This window comes from Zingiber officinale, chromosome 3B, assembly GCF_018446385.1.
Source record: "Zingiber officinale cultivar Zhangliang chromosome 3B, Zo_v1.1, whole genome shotgun sequence".
NCBI classification, from domain to species: domain Eukaryota; kingdom Viridiplantae; phylum Streptophyta; class Magnoliopsida; order Zingiberales; family Zingiberaceae; genus Zingiber; species Zingiber officinale.
Window position 1 is genome coordinate 40,006,585 of NC_055991.1, and position 7,415 is coordinate 40,013,999.

General features: G+C 35.8%; 1 long non-coding RNA gene across 1 annotated transcript; it reads right to left on the reverse strand.

Moving 5' to 3' along the window:
- Positions 1–986: 986 nt before the first annotated feature.
- LOC121968227 lies at positions 987–6,033 on the reverse strand. Its single transcript, XR_006108009.1, has 2 exons — positions 5,769–6,033; positions 987–1,384 (listed from the first exon to the last, which is right to left on the reverse strand). It is a non-coding gene; the product is annotated as an uncharacterized LOC121968227 (long non-coding RNA).
- Between the last annotated feature and the right edge of the window lie 1,382 nt (positions 6,034–7,415).

The window sequence follows — 7,415 nt, forward strand, 5'->3', positions numbered from 1 at the left end:
CTCTGGACTGGCTCAGGGAGATGAGAGCATTGAGCTCCCCCACTTATGATTTGGGGTAGGATGATAGGTGTACTCCGACATCATCTTGTCCACTCGGTCACTCAAGAGCAGTGATGGTAGAGTGCATAGTTGTCACAGCTCTACCCACTCGGTCTCACCATCGTGTGTGAGATGACTGACTAGCGTTAGGGGTGACCAGGACGTGTCATTTGCATCATATGCATGATTGCATTTATTGCTTGTGTTTGCTACATATTTGGTGAATGCATATAATTGATATGCATATAGGAGATATTACATTTTCGGTCTGACAACCTTATTATTCTGATAAGAGGTCCTAGTGATGACAGCTTCTCCCATTTCCTTCAATTTTGCATTTTCCATTAGTATTCCAGGAGACTGTACGCATAATTGTTATTATTGGTTATTTCCTACTATGCATGTCAGCTTGGTATCCGCTGAGTGTTGGACTCACCCCGTTGATATATTTTATATTTCAGGTTGATGCTGTTAGGAGGTTTCAATCGCTAATCCCCACCCTTAGTCGCGACGGTTTTCTATCTTTGGACTTTTGATTTCCTTGTTATGTTCCTACATACTTATGATGTGGGGTTATATTCGAGGATTTTTATATCGAATTTTGATCTACTATCTTTATTTTTCCGATGCGATGATTTTTCGTTGTGGATTGTATTTTCCTCGAGTAGTGGTATAGGTTTATTAAATTACATGGTTGTGAATTGTTGTATAGTCAGCCAGAGATTGAATTATATAAACTGCGTGGTTATTTAAATATTTTATTGTATATGTTCCGACTGTGTTGGCCAAGGTTTATGAGCCCTGAGGGCTATGTAGATGAATTCCATATTGTCTCCCGTACAAGGAATATGCTACTGAAATTTTTTCTGACAGGGACTCCCTTGGGACATGACATTCTTAATTCAAAATCATCATGTAGATAAAAAAAGAGTACTACAATGAAACAGTTAGACAAATAACACTTTCAATAATGCCAAGTACAACTTTACTGAGTAAGCATAGATATATACAATTAAGGAACTTAATCAACTCCTCAATCAATTTAGCAAATTTACAAAAAAAGATCTTGCAATTAAGAACAAAACAAGAAGATTATCACACACAGTAAAAACTCAGCCAGTAGAACTTAGAGCTTAAATGATATAATTTCCATTCGTACAAGAATGACAACTCTAGGAGAAGAGGATAGTGATCAATGCTTTCTCCTATCTTTAGCATCATCAAGGGCTGCAATGAAGATTATAATAAATAAGGATGTTAGAGTCAATAAAAAGGGTTTTGCCTTCCATAAATGAACTTTCACACTCCTCTTTTGCGTCTCTGATCACAAGGAACTCGACATGAGCTGAAAAGTAACAAAAAATAATATTAGATTCAATTGTCAGAACATAAATTAGCATATGTTTATTTTCTTGCTCTATAACATAAATGGGTTTTAAAATTTGTTTCCTTAGTGAACTCATGTAAAGATTCCAACAAAATCAATTTTGTAGTTCAGTGCCAAAGAAAATTAGGTTCAGTTAAGACAAGCAGCTGACTTTGGTTCCACTTTAGCAAATTAGGTTAATTTATTTGATTCATCCTCCCTACTTTGGAATAAATTTTCCATTTGTTCAACAGGAACAAACCTGGATATAGAATCAATGATGACAGAATTTACATACTATTATTAGCTGAGATCGCAACATTGACTCATTGAGAAATACTTGAGGAAAATTGGAATAGTCATCCTAAAGTAACCAAGACATTGATATTTTCTGGTACCAAATAGTGATGGAATCAAGTATAATATCAGCGATCTATGGTACTAATAGACAAGGTTGTGTTTCTGTAGTTTGTTTCAGTAGAGAATACCCTGCAACAAACAAACAAACAAACAAAAATTTCTATAACCTCGTCCACAAGAAGAAGAATAAATATTGTAAGCATCTTGAAGTATGCATCAGAAACACTGGACGTATCTGTACTTGCTGTCTGGATGTATCCTGAAGAAGTTTCAAGCCAAACAATAGGATTCCTTGACGCCTTCATACTCACACAGTTAGTTAGAGCCCTAGAGTCAATCATTTGATGATTGTTGCATGAACTCATTGTATCATATTCTTATATATAAAGGCATTTGGTATTTGGTTATTATGCTTATTTGTATTGGTGCCAAATAAACTAAGTATAATAACGTCCTTGAGTAGAAGGTTCTTAGCTATATCAATCGATTGGTTGAATCGATAGTGAGATGATATAGGGAACACTACTCTTAATCATTCCTAGTCGAGTATTAACATTCAGGGACAATCTTAATGCAACGAGACTAGCATGTAGGTCAACTCGATGACTTGATCTCACAAGTCATGGATATGGAGATATCAAGTTGACACATAGGTATGCATTGGAGAATGTATACTGAATGACCCGCCATGAGAAAATATCATGGATCGTTATATGAGTGTCATATACTTTCTCATGTGGCTATTAGTATGACTACTAGTCCTTAGACCTGAAGTCACCATGGTTCCCTATATAAGGAGTTATGTACTTTGGTTTCGTCAAACGTCACCCGTAACTGGGTGGACTATAAAGGCGATTACTGGGTATATAACAAATTATGCAGAGGGATGTGAGTGATGTAGATGGAATATATCCCTCCTATATGACGGGAGTGACATCGATATTCTTGATAGAGTGAGACCACGAAGTGCATGACCATGCCCAAATGAGTCAATATGAGATATTGAGCTCATTTGATTGAGTGAGTCTACTTAGAGTTCAAGATTTAGATTGATTAGAGGATGACACGGTCTATGCCTCACATTGATCAATCTAGATGTCTAGGATAGAAGGACAATGTCATATATTGTGAGGAGTCACAATTAGTAGTCACAAGGTGATGTTGGATCTCAACATTCTTATAACTTGGGTAGTAATGATGTGTTGCTAGATACCGCTCATTACTTATGCTTCTAAATGGATTTAGGAGCATTGCCAACTTTATAAGAACCTATAGGGTCACACACAAAGGACAATTAGATGGAGATTATGTTCATATGATGAACCAAGAGGATTAGATTCATGTGATGAATCAAATTATATTAAGAGTAATCCTAATTGAACTAATTGAGTTGGACTCAATTTGATTCATATGTTCAATGAGTCTAATTTAGATTATGACTCATTGAATCAATTTAATTAAATGAATTAGATTCATTATATTAAATTGGCTTGAATCAAATGGTTGGATTTGATTAACCATGAGAGTTATAATGTCAAGTTTGACTTGACTTGAGAGGAAGAAGAAAAGTCAAGTTTGACTTGACTATTTGCCACCTCATTTGTGAGTTGGCATTAAGTGGCCAATAATGATGTTACACATCATCATGTTTAGCATATGTGTGTGCCACCTCATGGAGGTTACAAATCTCCTCTTTAATGACCACATTAAATGAGAATGGAGGTTACAACTCCAATAGTGGCCGGCCACTTATGGTGTGGATGAAAATTTGATTTTTATTCAAGGCATTCATTCCTCCTTCTTCCTCTCTTCTTGCTCTCCCTCTCCTCCTTCTTGGCCGAACAACCTAAGGTGCTAGCACACCTTTGTTTTGGTCTTCTCCATCTAGTTTGTTCGTGTGGATACTTCTAGAGGATCGTACATTTGACGATCTCGAGATCCGGCGAACCGTTGGACGAGCGGGATTGCGAAGGGCATCGCATCGAGGGTAAATTTCTTCTCCTTGTAGATCTAGTTTAGAACTAGCATAAGAAACTCGTACTCGTAATGTTTTTCGAAAATTTTATCTTCGCACGGATCCGGTGGCTTGGGGTTCGGGGTTTCCGCAATGCAAAAAGGCGATTTTTGCGGCCCGAAATTCCCAACACACACAAAGTTCATTTGCAACTTCACGGGCCTGGGAAGTGTAAATGAAGAGGTATTATATATACATTTCTTATTTACACAAATTACCAGAATGAGATGCAAAAATCGTCGTATCAAATGGTGCAGTAAATGGAGCATTTAAGAGGGATCAATCATCTAGATTGTTCAACTGGTATTTCTTTTATTGTAAATTAGAATTTCAACCACTCTACATCTTAGATACATGGCATCAAAACATTAAATGTTGAGTGCATGAACTACAGATAAGTATGAGTTAGTTTCAATTGTGCAATGCAACTACTACTCAACTATGTGAATAAATTAAAAAATAGGACTAATCTAATATGATACTAAAGAAAACATAAATAAAGTATCACACACGAAGCTTATGGGTCCTTTCTTTCCCTAGCTTAAAATGAAAAGGCATCACTGCCTATTTTCTCCACTATATGTACCAGCTAAAACTATAAAATAAGAAAGAAAGTTTCCAAAGAAAATATTAAATAATTCCTCTAACCTCTTGTGGAAGAAGCAAGTTTAGAGATTGACCGTATGCCTTCCGCAAAGGGACTAGGCAGTTGTTGTCAAGATTTTGAAGGGACACAAGATAAGCATAAGACACATGCATAATAAAAACATTTCTAATTGAAACTATAGTTCTCAACATGCTTGAACATTTAAGTTCTTCAGAAGTCAAGCATAAGTTCTACATTTATATCTTAGATCAGTGTGAAGACATCCAAGTATTGCACACATGATATTTATTATTGCTCATCAGTTCAAACAGAAGATAAGATGATTTGTTGATTGTTAACAATGTCCAGAAAAAGAAGATAAAGGCATTAAGAAGTATATCTAAATAGCAAGAAAAAGAATCAACAAATCACTATTTAAAAGAAAGGTACTACTTAGCAAGCAGAAAAGAAATAACCCCTCATTAATAAGAAAAGGAAAGCCAATGGTTCTAGCATCTATTTGCAAGGATAACTAAAAACAATTAGATTTGTTTCATTCATAGTCAGATTGTTATTTTAAATGCTCAATAAGATACTAAGGAGTTTCCAATAAAAAACATTGTTAATTGAAGCAATGGAAGCTGCTAATTGAAACAACTCTGCTATGTACAAAATAACCAACCTCAATGCTTAAATCATTCAAAACAAGATCTACTTGTCCACAGAATAAAAAATCTATTAGTAAGCTTCAGTAATCAAAAGCTATAAAGCAAGCACCGAGATCATCTTGCATTATTCTATATGGAGCATAATATTAACACGAGCAACAATCTAACACTAGAAGTCCTATCTTGACTATGAACTTGAAGAAAAACATTCAAACCATTCCTTTTCATTACATAATCCAATAACTTCGGTGCAACACTCTTCTTTTTCATTAAGAAAAGTTTCCACTCACTATTTTGTCTATTCAAACAAAATTGATGGATTCTTAACTTGTTATCAATGTTGTCAACCATGAGAATTGACTCTAACTTGTACTTGCTCATGATCAGATACTTGTGTACTGAGTAAAAACGGTTGTGGACATGCAAACTGGAGGGAGTTCATGTAGACTATGAAACATCTGGGCAAACTAAGGTTGGCTCAAGCACAGAGCATGAGTCAACTCATTTTCATTTCTTTCACCTACATCTAAGTTTATTCTCTTGGCTTCTCCTGACCTTTGCCACCAGAAAAACTAAATATCTGATTGAAAATAGAGCAACAACATACTATGCATTATAGAATTTCATAGCGCAGAAGATGATCATCCCAAGCGCAGATATCCCACTTTAGATTTGGAAACGAAAAGGGAAAGAGCAAAATAAATTCAAAGAAAATGACCAAGAAAGGAAAAATACCTAGAGCTTTTGTAGATTGAGGCTGGCTAGTTGCTAAGAACGATCGAGGGATTGGACCCTAGGCGGATTGGACCCTAGGCGGAGGGGATGACATGCAGCGGAGCGCCGAGAGGAAGGATACCGCCAAGGAGAGGAAGGATACCGCTAGCGAGTAGGCCGAGAGGAAAGAATGATGGGCTCGACCACCAAGGAGAGGATGCCAACGTCTTGATCGCTAAGAGAGGGAACGAAGGTTTTGATAGAGAGAGGGAACGAAGAGGGAGTCGCGGAGGCGTAAACGAAGGTTTAGGGGTAAATAAAATTAAGGAATAAAATTAACTTTAGAAAAATAAATAATAAAAATCTCTAATTTTACGAGACTATTAACAGCTTATTTTACACTTCATTAATATTAATATTAAGAAATAATTATTATAAATAAATAGTTATTTATTTTTTTTAGTTATTAAAAAATAATTATTATTAGAAAATATTTATTTATTTCTTAGTTATTAGAGAATAATTATTATTAAGAAATACTTATTGTTTTCCTAATTTATGTATTTTACTATTTTTCACTTGTAATGGTATTTATATATATCATATGCTATCATTAATAATATGTGTGAATTCTATCGTCAATATAGTATTAGAGCGATAAACTTAACAACAATATTTTTTTATTTTTTTTTCTTTCTTTTTCTCCTCTCTTCCGCGTTTCCTTTTCTCACGATTCAAAAAAAAAAAAACCTTAGCTTTCTCCTCCTTTCTCTGTCACTGACGCCAACAGGATTCGCCATTGTCGCGTCTTTTCTACTGTTCGCCTATTGCTACGGCCAGAGGAGGCGTCGTCGTCCAAAGGCAGCCCACCATTGGCCTTATCGCCGTAAAAAAAAAAATTCTTGCTATCCCTTCGCTACCAACGTCCTTGTATCACCAGCCCCCCTTTCCCTACAAATTTAGCGACTCCACCGCTTCCTTCACTTTCTCCTTCACGGGTTAAAGTCCATCCTGTGACACCTCCTTCATCGGTGTCGCCTTTTCTCGGGCTTTTTGTCCGGGCACTTCTGTGATCTCTTTAGCTTTCTTAGAATCTTCTTTCTCCCCTATTTTCCTTTCTTATGTTTTTTTTGTCCTAAAAAAAAATTCTCTTTTCTGACTTCCTCTTTTCCACCGTATAATAATTTTGTTTTCTTCTTTCAAAAGGTCCATTAATAGCGAGGTTCAATTCCTCCTCTTTTCTCTTTCTCTTCTTATTTTTTCTCATAGCAAGAACAATATTATTATCTTTTTTCTTAAGTTTAAAGACATCAAATTTCATCATTCTCTTCCTCCTCTCCTTTGTTTGTTTTTTTAAGCAGCAGCCGCATTATAGCGGTCTTTCCTTCATGAGTATTATTTTAGCCATCTTCTGATAGGCCAAATAGCAAGTTTTTTTTTCCAAGTTTTGTTCAATAGTAGATTTTCTACAACTGCTCCCGCATATGCAGCCACTAAAATGCATCCTTCTCTCTCTGCTTCTCTTATTTCGATGACAAGTTAGATTCCAGCCTTCAAACAACAACACCTCGCCTCCTTCTAGTTGTTGTCTTCTTTCATCAAAGGCAAAGTTCAACAAATCGTCGTTTCGTTGATCGCACTAGTGGATTTTGTTCTAAAAGAATACCC